Consider the following 17,176-nt stretch of genomic DNA (forward strand, 5'->3'; position numbering starts at 1 on the left):
CACAAATAGAGCTTTCTTTTGGTGGTATTTGATCGCCTCTGCAATTTTTATTTTTTGCGCTATAAACAAAATAAGAGCGACAATTTTGAACAAAAAACACATTATTTTTTACATTTTGCTATAATAAATATCCCCCAAAAATATATAAAAAAATTTTTTTTTCCTCAGTTTAGGCCGATCTTATTCTTCTACATATTTTTGGTAAAAAAAAGTTATAGCGGTTACTAAATAGGGGATAGTTTTATGGCATTTTTATTAATTATTTTTTTTTACTAGTAATGGTGGCGATCAGCGATTTTTATTGTGACTGCGATGTTATGGCGGACATGTCAGACATTTTTGACACATTTTTGGGACCATTGTCATTTATACAGCGATCAGTGCGATTAAAAATGCATTGATTACTGTGTAAATGACACTGGCAGTGAAGGCTTTAACCACTAGGGGGCGGGGAGGGGTTAAGTATGTCCTAGGGGAGTGATTCTAACTGTAGGGGGGATGGGCTGTGTGTGTGACGTCACTGATCTCTGCTCTGATGACAGGGAGCAGAAATCCAGTGACACTGTCACTAGGCAGAACGGGGAGATGCTGTTTACATCAACATCTGCCCGTTCATCCTCTCCATGAGGCGATCGCGGGTATCCCCACAGCGACCGAGTCCGTGGGACCCGCGACCCGACTCACGGAGCTCCCGGCCGGTGCGCACGCAATTGCATGGCGGGGAATTCAAATGGACGTACCTGTAAGTCCATTTGCCCAGCCGTGCCATTCTGCCGATGTACATCGGCGTGCGCCGGTCGGGAATCGGTTAATTCATTTTTAATATTGAAAGCAAATCCACCAATCCATGTCTCCATGATTTATTTTGTTGAGAAATCACTTTGAAAAACACCCCCTTAGCTTTTCTAGCCACGGCTATGATGAAGGGCAGAAGATTCATGTAGCATTTGCTTCCTGGAGTCCATCTGCCCTTAGCTCAGGTATCTGCACTGAGCTCCAGATGAAAGAAAAAAACATGCCCACGAAGACTCCTAGGATGTAGGTCATAAACAAGGAAGCAAAGTAAAGAAATGTAAAAAAAAAATTACTCTTTAGCAGCATAGGGATTAAAATAGTTAATGCTGATTATGAGATTTTAGTTCTGCATCAATGTTGTACTGTCATGAGATGTGATATTTGAGGGAAATTCCTCCCTGCCTGGTCCACAAAGTAAGAATGAGCCCAAAATAAACTTGCTAGTTTGACTGACCTTGTAGGTTTTGGGTGCTTTGTAGCATTCTAAAGACATGCTGCCCTCAGGATGGTTGTATCAGGCCTTGTTCAGTAAATCAATGAGCTACATGCATAGTCCAGTAAATATAAATGTAGTGCTAATCCCGGAGGAGCCAGAGGAATTACTTGTCCAGGTCTTCCCAACTTCAGCCCCACAGCCAGGCACACAACAGACTCGTTCTTTCTCCAAAGACCAGTCTAGGGTATGTTGTGTTTGTTGTTTTTTGTTTTTCGAGCACTTGGATAGGGATGAGGGAAGTGCTGGGATACTCCAAGAATAAGAACTATGTACAACTGAGGACTTGGTTTTCCTTTCTGAGCAAACTTTAGCGAAGTCCAGGATTGTAACAAACAGTAGACTTCAGCTTAACCTCCCTGGCGGTTTTCCCGAGTGTGGCTCGGGGTTGAAATTCAGTACCATTAGCGGTAACCCCGAGCCACACTCGGGATCGCATTGCAGGATCCTGGGGCGGCGTTACTTACCTTGTCCCCGGGATCCTGCGATGTCCCCCGCAGTGTCCGAGGGCTCCGTCCTCCTCCGAAGCCTCTCCGTGCCAGGCTCTGTTCCCTGCGAGCGGCGCGACGCACGGGGGCGGAGCCTGGCGGCAAATTCAAAAAAATGTCAAAATCATAACACATACAGTACTGTAATCTTACAGATTACAGTACTGTATGAAATGATTTCACATCCCTTTTGTCCCCAGTGCTCTGGCCCATGCCCTGCATGCAGTTTTACATGATATACACTGTTCTTTCTGCCTGGAAACTGGAGATTGTCCATAGCAACCAAAAAGTGTCCCTTTACGTCAAAAGTGGCTTTAGACCAGCTAGAAAACAGCGATAGTAAATTAGAACACTTGCAGAATTGAGCGATAGTGAATTGTGGGGAAATTTATTTTATTACTATTTTTTTTTATTTTTTTTAATTATTTATTTTTATTTATTATATTATAATTTATGTTTTTGTGTTTCAAACTTTATCATACCCGGGATATCTACTAGACTCTGGTTTGGACAGATTTAAGTGTGTTATTGTTAAGATTTACAGACCTACAATATAAAACGCCAAATTTCCATGCAAAATAATTGTACCGCTTTCAGCACCTAAAATCCGAAATAATCATACCGCCAGGGAGGTTAAGTAGTAGTAGAGCCACTAGAGCAAAGTCCTTTTTAAGTGGGCAAATAACTGGACAGAGCTCTTCAGGACACTAGCCAGTGTCCCCTTTAACCGACCCAGAGCTGACTATAACTAGGCACCATAGGGGTAGCTAGAGCACAAGGTCCCCAAGCTCTTGCAATGTCTGTACTCACAAGGCCCAAGGACAGATGGATGCCTCCTTCCAATCTTCCAAGCGATGCCCTCCAGTGATACCAGACAAATCTATGGCAGACAGCACCCCTCAGTCATCTTCTTCCAAGCTCCTTGGTCTCAGAATTCCTCCCTCTGGTCGCCCACCTGAGGCCTCCTCATAGCAGGCTGTGCCTGAGAGGGCAGCATGCCCCTGCCCCCACTCAGGCTGGACTCCTCCACTCTGGGACAAGATCCAGAGCTCTGTGTGCTCCCAGAAAAAAATATAGTCTCCCAGCATGCCTTCTCTCTGGGGTAGGCTGGGGCTGCATCAATATTCATGCTGCCATCTGCATAGCTTCACACCTATCATCCAGAAACTTCTCAAGCTGCCTGGATACAGAGGGAGGTATCCAGCAGACTGGCAGCAGTAGAGCACACAGATCAGGCCTAACTAAACAATCACAGCTCACTGGATACAGTGAGCCAAACTATGCTTTTACCTTAGCCAACAATTTAATAAATTCTGATTGATCTCAAAAGTGTCTAAAATGATGTCAAACTGATGTCAGAAAACACAAGCCCGAAGCCCGTCAGTACAGCCCTTTGGACACTCTATTTTTGTCCATGTAACTGTAATCTGAAAAACTTGTTGGATTCAACTGAAAACAAGTGTAATTTTTTTTGGAAGTAAGTATTCATATCCTGGTGTGTTAGCTTGTGAAGTGAGTCTGTTATCTGTTGTTTGGCCCCCATGCACTTCAGCACGTGGTACAGGCTGGGAACTGTACCTAGCACCATGTTGACTTCTTTACCCTGGTGGCTAGGTGGTTAACTCCTCTGCGTGGGTTTCCTCCAGATGCCTGTTTCCTTCCACAATGTAACAGTTCACAAGTTATAACTGTTACTCTCTTTTAGCACCAGTATTGAAACTGATTACGCTCTGACTGCCTATCGCTTGCAAACCAGTACATCACCTATCTAAATACACAAACCAGTTCCCCCCTCTGTTTATGCATTTATTATGTATACATCCTGTTTGAATCGCTCAGGTTTGTGGCCAACTTTATGTCAAACAAGTTTCTATGAAGTAGCCGAATTATGAAAAGGAACAAAGAGTGCAGGCAAAGTTGCAAAGGGGTTGATTTACTAAAACTGGAGAGTGCAAAATCTGGTGCAGCTCTGCATAAAAACCAGTCAGCTTCCAGGATTTTTATCAAAGGTTAATTGAGCAAGCTGAAGTTAGAAGCTGATTGGCTACCATGTACAGCTGCACCAGATTTTGCACTCTCTAGTTTTAGTAAAGCAACTCCAAAGTCTCTTAAAAATTAAGCCCCTCCAAGCCATTTCTGTCCATCTTTGCCAATTGCCACATTTTCCTGCCACCTTGTTGGCCCTCCTTCGTATGGCAACACATGTGACAGAATGTAGTGCTTGAGCATGAGCAACCAATCACCAAGTTTGTACATTGTCAAACGAGAAGAAAGGCGCCATCAGCCCTGTGTATTATGACAGGCAGACAACTGTCATTTTTAGGAGCATCCTATACATTTCCCTAAGCCTGTGTCTTGTTTTATAACTTGTATAGAATTGCACATGTAAATGTGTTGTTTAATTGAGAAAAAAATTGCTGGTAAGATTCTAACTATAGTTTATTTTTTGGTTTAGGTTTTAGTGAAGAATGTCTTATTTCTTGACAATCAGTAACATCAGTACAAGAAAAGGAATAAATGAACACTTATAAATGAAAGGTAATTGTAGGCAAGAATCCAGAAAAGTAAATATGTAATGGTTAAACCCTGGTGAAATAGCTAACACATGTAAAATATATATATGTTACAAGGATTATGTATCAGTTAGGCGTATACAGTATCGGTTCAAACTAATGCCAGAGGAGAAAAAGAAGGACCCTGTCAAGTGGCTGTCCAGAAGAGATCTAAAAATTAAGGTATGTATGTATTATTGAATACAATGGGGGTGCATGGAAGGGAGAGGGCAAGAATTGGGCTTGAAAGTTTACAGTTCTGAAGGTGTCCCCCTACAACCCTGCAGTTCTGAAAGTAAGGTATGTCGTTTTGCTGATGACACTAAAGTTTGCAGTAGGGTTGATATTTATGTAGGTGTCTATGACATGAAACATGATATGACATTGCTGGAAGATTGAAGAAAAGAAATGGAAATTGCCATTCATTTTTTTCTAAATGTCAAAGTATAATATTGGTGGTACAGTGTTGGCCAGACCTATAGAGGAAAAACTTTTGGGAATACTTATTTCAGATGATTTCAAAATGAGCAAAAAGTGAGGCCAGGCAGTGGGAAAAGTGTATAGAATTCTAAGTTGCATCACTAGAGGTGTTGCCAGCAGGAGGAAGGAGGTCCTGATTCCCCTATATGGATCTTTAGTGAGACCTTAATTAGGCCCTGTTCATACTGGCTTTAAAAGAAGGAGTTTGGAGTGCGTTTTTATAACTCTCCTCAAACTCCTAGTAAAGCAGTCTGTAATTAATACTTTGGACAGCGCACAGTGCTGTTCACATTAACAAAACATGAAGAGTTTGTGTCTGGTTGCGTTGCTGTGCTTCAAAAATGAAGCTTCATGTAGGGTTTGGAAGGAGTTGAAGCATCTTAACTCCTTCTATTCAAGTCTATGGTAAAGCACAAATAAAAATTCAATGGCTTGTGCTTGCAGTGAGTTTTCGGCACGTTTGCAGGGAGTTAGGCCTTGTTCACAGCAGCCAAGAAAAAACCTAGGCATCTATGGTGAGTCTTTAACGCTCATCAAACTCGTGTCAAAAGCACATAAGGTGTTTGTGGAGTGTTTTTAACTCACCGTTAACACGCGTTAAATGCGATGCAAACTCGACAAACAACTTACATTAACACTATAGGCATGTTTGTTAAGTCTCAGTATTTTGAGCAAGTGTGAACAAGTCCTTAGAGCATTGTGTCTAGTTCTGGAGACCTTTCTTAAAAAAGAATATTGATAAGATAGAATGAATGCAGAGACAGGGCAACAAAAAATGGTGAAAGGACTGAGGGATAAAACATATCATAAACTTCAGGAATTAAAGTGGTTGTAAAGGCAGAAGTTTTTTTTTATCTTAATGCATTCTATACATTAAGCTAAAAAGCCTTCTGTGTGCAGCAGCCCCCCTAATACTTACCTAAGCCCCATTTTGGTCCAGCGATGTGCACGAGAGCCTTGGCCATCTGGACTCTCCCTCCTGATCGGTTGAGACACAGCAGTGGCGCTATTGGCTCCCCTCTGCTGTCAATCAAAGTCAGTTAGCCAATGAGGAAAGAAAGGTGGTGGAGCCGAACCGCAATTCCATGTCTGAATGGACACAGGGAGCTGTGGCTCGGCTTGGGTGCCCCATAGCAAGCTGCTTGCTGTGGGGACACTTGGCCAGGAGCTCCTGTGAGAGACCCGAGAAGAGGAGGATCCAGGCTGCTCTGTGCAAATCCACTGCACAGAGCAGGTAAGTATAATATATTTGTTATTTTCAAAGAAAAAAAAAACAAGACTTTAGTATCACTTTAATATGTACAGTCAGGAGGAAAAAAGAGAAAGGAGAGATATGATTGAAACCTTTAACTATGGGGTGTGAATAAGCTTTAGGTGGGCAGCAGTGGCATCGCTAGGGGGTGGCTTTTGGGGCTATAGCCTCGAATCTGGGGCCCATATCCCTGAGTCTTTGCAGGGGTCCCCAAGGGGAGGGGAGGCTCTCTGGGGACCCTGATTTAAGTGGGGGGCTCTCTGGGGACCCTGATGCAAGAGGGAGGCTCTCTGGGGACCCTGATTTTAAGGAAGAGGCTCTCTGGGGACCCTGATTTAAGGGGGAGGCTTTCTGGGGACCCTAATGTAAGGGGGTCCTCTTTGAACCCTGATGTAAGCAGGGGGGGGGCTCTCTGGGGACCCTGATGCAAGGGTAAGGCTCTCTGGGGACCCTGATGTAAGGGGGGGCTCTCTGGGGACCCTGATGTAAGGGGGGCTCTCTGGGGATATATACACACACACACGTATATTACTGTATATACATGTGTATGCCTGCCCAAGCGTATGACTTTCTTTACTACACTACTATGGGCTCTAGCCCCAGATCTTTTGTAGACCTAGCAATGCCCCTGGTGGACAGTATTTTCAATGTAAAGCCAAGGTCAAGAACATGGGCATATGACCTCAAACTAGGAGGAAAGTTCAAAACTATTATTAGAAAATATTATTTTACTGAAAGAGTAGTTGATGGTTGGAATAAACATCCAGCAGAAGTAGTAAGTAAGAAACGTAGAGCAAATAAATATAGTATAAAGAAAGGAAGAAAAATCATACATAAATAAATAAAATAAAAACACAGGACAGACTTGATGGATTACTTGGTCTTTTTTTTCGACCATCACTCTCCTATGTGTCTAAAAACATTCCTAAACTCCTGTGCTGTATACATATTCTGGGGCAGTGGCATCAATTGTATCAAGGCTAACTAGCTCAAGTTTCCTGCCCTGGACAACTATGGCTTGGGGGGTAGGACATGGCTGCTTCCATCAGATGCCCATGAGATGGGTATGTAGATTCCTGCTGAGGCTAAATTCTATGTACAGTAGGTGTAAAATACATAATTTTATCCAGTTATATTAGTAAAATTGGTAAATGTGCTTTTACATACAACTAATTTACAGTTGGTATCCTTTTTTATAATAGCTCCCCCATATCCCTTGTACAACAAGCCTCAAATTGAGAGAAGGAGGGTCAGGCCTTTAAACTAATCAGGGTTGTATCGATTTGCAAAGTTCTAGGGGCTAACACTGTGAACATGCTTACAGGAGGGGAGAGTATATGCCTCATTCCATTAGTCTATCGCTGTCCCTTTACTGTCCAATCAGTGGGTGCATTAGAGGTCATAGGAAAAGGAAAAATCAAACTGCACTACAGTACATAGTAAATCTATAACCCATTCAAATTAATCAATAAATGAATAAATACGTGAAAGATAGCAGCAATTCTCCTGAATAACATAAATACAGTGTACAGCAATTGGAAAACATAGAATCGCGCTAAATACATAAGTGAATAATATGATCATGTACTGACTAATCAAATAAACAATCAAAAACCTAGTGAGTATTTAAAGTGGACAAAGGTGTACACATTGAAAGTAATTGAATATTGGGCATCCCACCTCCTCGTGTGGGAATGTCGCACCAATATTCCAATAACAGTGTAATAAATAAAAATTAATATTATTTGACCGCAGGGAAGTATCCAGAAAAGCCACAAGGCCTTATCCCCCGTGATTGAAAAGTCCAACCATGAAATATTTTTAATTGCCTCCAAATTATTCAAAATATCAATGCAACCAGATCCTACTACGGCATTACTTAATCTTAAACCTGTATGCTTGACGCATTTGCAGTTCAAGCTTTTTGTTCAGCTCCTCACAGCTGCAAAGCAAACTCTCGCGAAAGCATGGAAATCCCCTTCTTTAGTGATAGCTGAGTCAAAACATAGAATGAATAACTTTATGATCCACTCTAAAATGGCTGCCATAGAACACAATCAAATTCCAAAATTTGAAAAAATGTGGTATTCATGGGTTCACTCTTTCGCATCATCATCCTTTGATAATTCAGTCCTCCTGCCATGGTAGTTGATTATATGTGATGGAACTCAAACTTTACTAAACCCCACACTGGCTCTCGGATCAATCCAGTAAATCTCTTTTCTCCACTCTTCTCCTCTTCTTCCTTTTCTTTCTCTATTCCCTTTCCTTCCTCTCCTATCCCCCTCATTAATTCTTGAAGCTCATTGTTACTAATGTTGTATCTTATTCACATTATTTTGGAAATTAACATTGTAGGAATAGATGGATACCTTTTGATAAAATGTATCAGTTTTAAAATCTCTATTCCAAACATCCCTATTTATTTATCATACTTCATTGTGTGTTTTATATTCTTACCTACTTCTGTAAATATTGAGCTTCATTCTTTATGTTAACATGTATCCATAAACATGTATGTTAAGCTTATTACTATAAAATTAATAAAAATCTTTTGACAAGGAAAAGTCCAACCATAAAAAGTGTGTTTGCAAATAAGGAAACTTTTGAAGGAAATCCACCACCGGTGAGTAAGGGGTAACTGCTTACCAGAAGCCCACGATCCCCCACTACAGAGGATCACGGGAAGCCTGTGTACAAATAATTCTTGCAGGGCACATCAAATGGATCAGCTGTTATATGAAGTGGGGATAAAGCAACGATCTCCACAGCTCCTCAGCAGGGCTCCTAATAATCAAAGTTCTCCTCATGCCATAGTGGGGTCAAAGATGGATATACATAGCGGAAAGAGAAATAGACGCTCCATAGTGCAAAATCTTCTAATTTATTGAAAGTAAAAACTAATACACTTACATAAAAAAGCAGAATAGCAAGCCTTGTTTGTCTGGCCGGTAGCACACAGACCAACCCGTCCTGCTGAACGATCAGTAGCAACATGAGGTGACGTCAGTGCGTCGCTCCGCCCTACGTGGCGTTTCGTGATAGGTCACGTCGTCCAGGGGCACGGGCGGCACTGATCACTGACCCCAGCTTTGATCACCTTTGGTAGCCTTCAGATATTATCAGCCTGTTCAGCGCTGATGCGCATGTCCAACGAGTGGCTAAATCCCAAAGCGAGGTCTGGTGGGGTTTCCTAGGTATTTAGGGAGGTGACGCAGCGTGCCGCCGTGCCCCTGGACAACGCGCTGACGTCACCTCGTGTTGCTACTGATCATTCAGCAGGACGGGTTGGTCTGTGCTACCGGCCGGCACACCAGACAAACAAGGCTTGCTATTCCGCTTTTTTATGTAAGTGTATTACTTTTTACCTTCAATAAATTAGAAGATTTTACACTATGGAGCGTCTATTTCTCTTTCCGCTATGTATATCCATCTTTGACCCCACTATGGCATGAGGAGAACTTTGATTATTAGGAGCCCTGCTGAGGAGCTGTGGAGATCGTTGCTTGATCCCCACTTCATATAAAGCTGATCCATTTGATGTGCCCTGCAAGAATTCTTTGTACACAGGCTTCCCGTGATCCTCTGTAGTGGGGGATCGTGGGCTTCTGGTAAGCAGTTACCCCTTACTCACCGGTGGTGGATTTCTTTCACATGTTTCCTTATTTGCAAAGACACTTTTTATGGTTGGACTTTTCAATCACGGGGGATAACACCTTGTGGCTTTTCTGGATACTTCCCTGCGGTCAAATAATATTAATTTTTGTTTATTACACTGTCATTGGAATATTGGTGCGACATTCCCACACGAGGAGGTGGGATGCCCAATATTCAATTACTTTCTGTGTACTGTACTTACTGTGTACACCTTTGGTCCACTTTAATTACTCACTAGGTTTTTGATTGTTTATTTGATTAGTCAGTACATGATCATATTATTCACTTATATATTTAGCGCAATTCTATGTTTTCCAATTAGAGGTCATAGACATAGTTATGCTATCTAGTAGAGGGGCATCTAGGCATTGATATTGCTGGCTGAACAATAAAACATTTTTTTAGCAGGTAGAAAGCAACACTTCATCTATGTATTTATTTGTTTCCCTTCAACTTTATTTAGGCAAAGCTGCAAATTTAGAAAAAGGACAAACAAAAAGAAATCAATAAATTATACTGTATTTATGAATGGTTCTCTTCTCCTAAAAGTGAAGATTATGTGCACATGGTTGCCTAGTGTTTTGACATTCATCCAAGGGAGAACTTCCAGTGGAATCGCCTAGGCCATCTGAGCGGAGGTGGGAACGGGTACCTGTCAAAACTGAGTACCTGCTCCCCCACAAAAAAAAGCTCCAAAAGAAGAAGCGGAGGGGGGCAGGAAGACATAAAGCAGAATTTTGTTTTCACTTTAGGGTGAAGTTCCACTTTAACTTTAACTATTGTGATCTTAATGCACAACAGTGAGTGTTTCTATAGCTGCTAGTATGTATGAGACATTTACATTTTCAGTCCATGTGTCATTGCATTGAGAAAATATGACAATGACATTATCTGGTTCTGTATTTACAAAAGTAAAGGTTAATGTATTTTTATTTGAAGCTAGTTTAAGCATATTAATCTATCTTTACATTGTGAGAGGAAGAAGCAGCTCTGTGAACCAATCAATCTCTAGTGCATTGCATATTGCTATGAATATATTGCGGTGAAAGCTCGGTGACAGGAAAAAATAACAAAGTGATGACTTTGTCCATCAGGTGTTGCTCCTTTATTGTCCATTTACAAGGTTAAGAAGGGGCTGATAATTAAGCTGTATTGCTTTATTGCAAATTAAATAGAAGGTCAGCCTTGCTGTGTAAACTAACAGAAGGGCCTTGATCACTCAACAAGCTTGAACACTATCACAAATTATTTTACAGTTAAAATGATTCACATAAGTGTATTTGAAGTGAGTAATAAGCTGTTTTCATAGGTGTGCACAGCCTATTGCTTTGCATTTGTGTATGTATGTGTGTGTTTTTATTATATATATATATACACTGTATACAGTGGCAGCTGGTGTTCTTTTTTTTGGGGGGGGGCACAACCCCCCCCAGTGGCTGGCAGCACCTCAACCCCCCTCACGCTCACTGTCTACCATTCGGTCCGGCACTTATCCCATCTGGGTGGCAGGTGGTGGACAGCAGGCATCTCCTCCCCTCCTTTTCCGTCGTGCGTCTCTTCCCCTCCTTTTAGGCCTCTAATAGGATCGCCTGTCCTTTCAGCCAATCAGGTGATGAGTCTCAAGACCCGCTTACCGATTGGCCGGGAGGAGGATGAATGTTACAATAGCGAATATTAATATTAATTATTAATCCCGGACCTCAATTTCCGGGAGGCCGTCATGGGATGTCCTCCCCTGTGCACGCGCAGCACACGCACCCTTACTCACAGATCCGAGTCCCGGCCCCTTACCATGTGATCAGCTGTCAGCCAATGACAGCTGATCACATGATGTAAACAAAAGCTCTGTGATCGGTTTTGTTTTCTCAGCGTGAGGAGGAAAAAAAAGCCGATCACCGGCTTATGTCAAAGGGACATCGGTCCCGAAGAGAAAGGAGGCACATATGCCTCATCTGTGCCTGCAAGTGCCATCTGTCATTGCCACCTGCCAGTGCCCACAGTGCCCAGCAGTGGCACCTATCAATGCCCACAAGTGCCGCCTATCAATGCCCACCAGTGGTGCCAATCAGTGCCACCTAGCAGTGCTGCTATCAATCAGTGCCCAATCAGTGCCCATCACTGCCACCCATCAGTGCCCATCACTGCCACCTATCAGTGCCGCCTCATCAGTGTACATCAATGAAGGAGAAAAGTTACCTGTTTGCAAAATTTTATAACAAAATTTTAAAAAAATATAATTTTTTTTTTAAAAGAAATTCTGTCTTTTTCAATTTTTTTAACAAAAACTAAAAACCGCAGAGGTGATCAAATACCATCAAAAGAAAGCTCTATTTGTGGGAAAAAAATGATAAAATTTTCATTTGGGTACAGTGTTGTATGACCGAGCAATTGTCATTCAAAGTGCGACAGCGCTAAAAGCTGAAAATTGGTCTGGACAGGAGAGGGGTTTAAGTGCCCAGTAAGCGAGTGGTTAAACACACCTGGGTGGGCTCAGCTTGCATTCTCTGCGCTCCAAGCCCACCCTGTTTTGAAGCCTATTAGAGCCTCTGGCTCTAATCAGGTGCTTCAAAAAAACACTCAACCCCCCATTGGAATCCGTGCATCCGGCATCCTGAAAGGGGCCGGATGCTTGGATGGGGGGGGACGCCTGTGCGCCCTAATGGATGGGCCGCCCCTGACTATATATATATATATATATATATATATATATATATATATATATATATATATATCTCACACACACACACTCTTACAAATAAATGTAAAAAACATTATAAAATGTTTTAAAACTTAGACAGTGTTAGTAGGGCAGTGGACGTGTCAGTAGGGCAGCGATTGGTGTCAGTAGGGCAGTATAGGATGGTGTATAGTTTTTTTTTATATTATTGTTTTATTATTTTTTACTATTTTTTTAGTAGACCCGTTGGGGGGCTTTGGTGAAAAAATCAGCAGGGGGAATCTGGGCCACATGGGATGATTAGAGTGTGCCCCTGCGCACACCTATGACTGTTTTTCAGGAGTTTATTTTGAATATGATATTCTCCTGTTTGCCTTATTTACCTGTGATCAATTTCCACATTCTGCTATTGCAGACAACATGGCTTTTTTATTAATTGTTCTAACAATATCTTTGCAGTGTCAGAAATGTCTAGACGCTGCAAGGACAAACGCTGTAACCTCACTGCAACTTTCAGTACACATATATGTGTAAAGTAAACCCTGGTTAGGTTGTGGTAAAAGACATTTTTTTCCTACGATGATACATCCTGAAACAAAAAGATGACACACATTCTCAAATAATAATATATTTTTAATAGTTTTATATAAAGTATAATATAGTATATAAATTTTCAATTTGAGGTAAAGCACATATATAAGACCTGACTGCTCTATTGGCACAACATCTGCCACAGAACCCTCCATAAGCTAGGTCACAGATGGTTGCGAATAGAGAGGTGAGGAGGAAATTTTGGAAAGAAGAGGAAGAGTCCAATTGCTTTCTCAACTGACAGTGGCTAACTAACAGGCTTGCAATCCACCTGCAGACATGAGATCACTGCCAGATCTCACTATACTGGGCAACTGTCATCTGAGGTCTAGAGGTACTTTTAAGGCCTTGTTCAAACCATGTGCAGAAATGTCAGTTTTTCTGCACATGTTCTGCAAGGGCACAAAAAAAAATTGTTTTCTATGTGGGCTGTTCACACCACAAAACTGGTATCACGTGCGGATTTTTTTTCGCGCAAGAATCTGCAACATGTATGTAGTTTTTTGCACAGGAAAAATAATGACATGACATCAACATTGTTGCGATCAGTTACATAACTGACGCTCATGCAAACAGATGTCAACGTGCATAAAAACTCACGGAAACGCACAAGAAAACAGATATAAACTGAGGTGAAACTGATGTGTCTGCAAGTGAAAGCTGTGCAGTTTTCCCATCAGTTCCCCTCAGTTTTCATGTACGTATGGTGTGAACAAGCCCCAAATCTCCTTAAGGTAAACCTATTACACATCTCCACAATCTAAAGTTCTTGCTTAATGCCGAGCACACACGATCGGACATTCCGACAACAAATGTTCGAGAGGAGCTTGTTGTCGGAAATTCCGACCGTGTGTAGGCTCCATCGGACATTTTTTGTCGGAATTTCCGACAACAAAAATTTGAGAGCTGGTTCTCAAATTTTCCGACAACAAAATCCTTTCTTATAAATTCCGAGCGTGTGTAGACAATTCCGACGCACAAAATTCCACGCATGCTCGGAATCAAGCAGAAGAGCCGCACTGGCTATTGAACTTTCGGAATTTCCGACAACATTTGTGCAACCGTGTGTGTGCAAGACAAGTTTGAGCCAACATCCGTCGGAAATAAATCCAGGATTTTGTTGTCAGAATGTCCGATCGTGTGTACACGGCATTAGAGGAGGCACCACATAACATTTACTCCCACAAAGCAGGTGCCTTGCTCCAAAGGGAACCCAGACATGCAATAATGAAACTTTAACCATAGCTCCCAACTGTCCCTGATTTGGAACAAAGTCCCTCTATCCCTTTTTCCGCCTCATTTGTCCCTCAATTTGGTCTGATCTATATATTTGTATATAAAAAGCACTATTTAGCTTTCAAACAGTGTTTCCCAGTGCTAAACCTTTCATCCAATTTCTAGATTGCTGCATTTGTAAATGTCAAAAGCCAGTATAAAGGAAAGGTTGTGATAAAAAAAAAACACTTGTGAGTTTAACTAATCATTTTATTGTATAATTCTCTTTAAAGAGGCATGGCAGGGCGAGTGTCCTATGCCTACATACTTTTGCTAATAGGTGTCCCTCATTCCCATCTCAGAAAGTTGGGAGGTATGCATAACTTTAGCTCCATGTAGAATTCTGCTATACCTCCTGGCATCCAACAATGCAGTGCCATGTGCTTAAAGTGTAAGTAAACCCCCCTATTGTTTTCAGCTAAGGAAGCTGCCATCTTTGCCAATGTTTAATCTACAACTGCCATGATGCTGCACATGTGATCAGTTATGACACCAGCCATTGGATGGTTTGATAGCACAACCAATGGGAATGTTACATCTCCGGCACGTGCCAGAAATTAAACTGTTTTATGGATGGGTTTACTTACGCTTTAAGTGTACAACAGGGGTCCACTTTCTGGGGAGCAAAAGATATCTGCAGGCATCTTTTGATTAGATCATCTCAACTATAGTTCATCCTGACTGTGCTTTCATAGTTCCATCACCACTGTCACTGGAAAATCTAGTGGTGTGGGACCATTGGAGCCTCTCCACTAGTCTTCTAGGTAAATTAACACAGCGATCTTTCTGGTTGACCTTAAAGAGAGCATTCTTTTACTTGAGCATCAATGTAAGGGGACATTCTTTCAACAAATCCCCAGCATTAAAGGACATTCTTTGCATTGGCAAAAAGGAAGGGGGTGCCCCAAGGGGATTGTGTGGGTAAAAGGGTGGACAGGATATTGGCAATATAATCATAGAAGCTGTATATAAAAATATAAATGTTATTGGATAAATATATACAAAATAGAATAGAATATACAACAAACATCTAAAATCATGAAATTGAAATACATGTACAATAGAAATCAGCAGCTAATTGGATGTTGAGAGCACACAACATTACTAGACCGGAAGTCGATTGAATATGGTGGTCACAACAAGTCCCAACATGTTTCGGAAACAGAGAAAAGCCAAAAGGCTAAACAGACTCTGTATTAATTTCCTTCTTCAGGGGTTAGATGGAAGCATGCTGGTAACATTATGACATATATTCCTAGACAGTGTTGCACAGCATTATTCGAATAGATGATTCCTCACGCCTCAGACGGAAGGCTAAAATCGCATGGCAATATTCAGCAGATGAAAGCAAGGCATTTTATACTTTTAAAGGATTTTGGAAGATTCCCAGAGCACAAATAGTAGGTGGTTGAGGATGACGTTTTCCAGTGGGAGCGGCAAACCAACAAGTGCCTTAGACAACCGTTTAATAGCCAAGTGTCTGCAATTGCATGGATACCAAGGCTGTGCATTGGCCATCAAGGGCACTTCTCCACTTATTCTGACTTTCTGTTCATGGTGGTTACTGAAATGTTGTTGTACAGAGTATGTGTGTGTGCTCTTTGGGGAGGTGGGGAGTGTATTAAAAAATGATCTGTTCATTGCTCTACTCTTAGGCCAGTAACTTGTTCACTTAAAAGGTATCTAAACCTAATTCCTAAAAAATGTAATATATTGCAGCTTACCAGTCCTTAGAGTGATGGCTGCATTCCTTTTGTAATTAGTAATTCTTTTGTAATTAGTAATTTTGCCAGTAACAAACTTCCTGTCTTAGGGTGACACGCTACAGTATACAGTATCATGACAACAGAAAAAGGACAGGCCCAAAAAACCTTCCTCTCTCCTCTGCTCTATAGCATTTTATCATAGCAGACATTTTTTGCATAATAAAATATTTGTCCTCCCTAACAATAAACTTCTCCTATTCACTCAATTTTGGTCTGTTAAATATACAATGTTTGTCTGTTTGTTAACCTCCGTGGCGGTATGATTATGTCAGATTTTTGATGCTGAAAGCGGTACATTGTTTCACATGGAAATTTGGCGTTGTATATTGTAGGCCTGTAATTCTTATGCCGCGTACACACGAGTGGACTTTACGGCAGACTTTGCCCGGCGGACTTTTCGACGGACTTTACGACAGACTTTCTGAATGGACGGACTTGCCTACACACAATCAACCAAAGTCCGACGAATTCGTACATGATGACGTACGACCGGACTTAAATAAGGAAGTTCATAGCCAGTAGCCAATAGCTGCCCTAGCGTGGCTTTTTGTCCGTCGAACTAGCATACAGACGAGCAGACTTTTTGACCGGACTCTAGTCCGTCGGATAGATTTGAAACATGTTTCAAATCTAAGTCCGTCCAACTTTTGAGAAAACAAAGTCCGCTGGAGCCCACACACGATCGAATTGTCCGACGAAATCCGGTACGCCGGACCAAGTCTGCCGTAAAGTCCGATCGTGTGTACGCGGCATTAGGAATAACACACTTAAATCTGTCCAAACAAGAGTCTAGTAGACATCTCGCGTATGATAAAGTTTGAAACACAAAATTGTAAATTGCAATATAATAAATAACTATAAATAAGTATAACAAATAATAATAAAATAATAAAATGTATTCATAGTGTAATCAAATCAAAAACTGAAATTCGCTCAGTTGCAGAATTGTCGCTGTCATTACATTCGGTGTTTGATCACGGATTTCCCCACAAATCACTATGGCTAAATTCTGCAAGTGATTCTAATTTATTATCGCTGTTTTCTAGCTGGTCTAAAACTGCTTTTGACATAAAGGGACGTTTTTTGGATGCCATGGACAATCTCAAGTTTCCAGGCAGAAATAACAGTATATATAATATAAAACTGCATG

General features: G+C 41.4%; 1 protein-coding gene across 5 annotated transcripts in view; it reads left to right on the forward strand.

Moving 5' to 3' along the window:
* The window catches only part of P2RY8 (P2Y receptor family member 8), a 114,894-nt gene that overhangs the window by 36,077 nt on the left and 61,641 nt on the right, over positions 1-17,176 (forward strand). For 3 of the 5 annotated variants that reach the window (XR_012241741.1, XM_073616413.1, XM_073616412.1), the window contains exon 2: positions 4,232-4,314. The exons of 1 other annotated variant lie outside the window; for it this stretch is intronic. The gene's annotated coding sequence lies outside the window, so the exon portion shown is untranslated. Of the gene's footprint in view, positions 1-4,231; positions 4,315-4,406; positions 6,386-17,176 lie in introns of those variants that run through there. One more of the 5 variants, XR_012241742.1, reaches the window with a different exon arrangement.

This window comes from Aquarana catesbeiana, linkage group LG02 (assembly GCF_042186555.1).
Source record: "Aquarana catesbeiana isolate 2022-GZ linkage group LG02, ASM4218655v1, whole genome shotgun sequence".
NCBI classification, from domain to species: domain Eukaryota; kingdom Metazoa; phylum Chordata; class Amphibia; order Anura; family Ranidae; genus Aquarana; species Aquarana catesbeiana.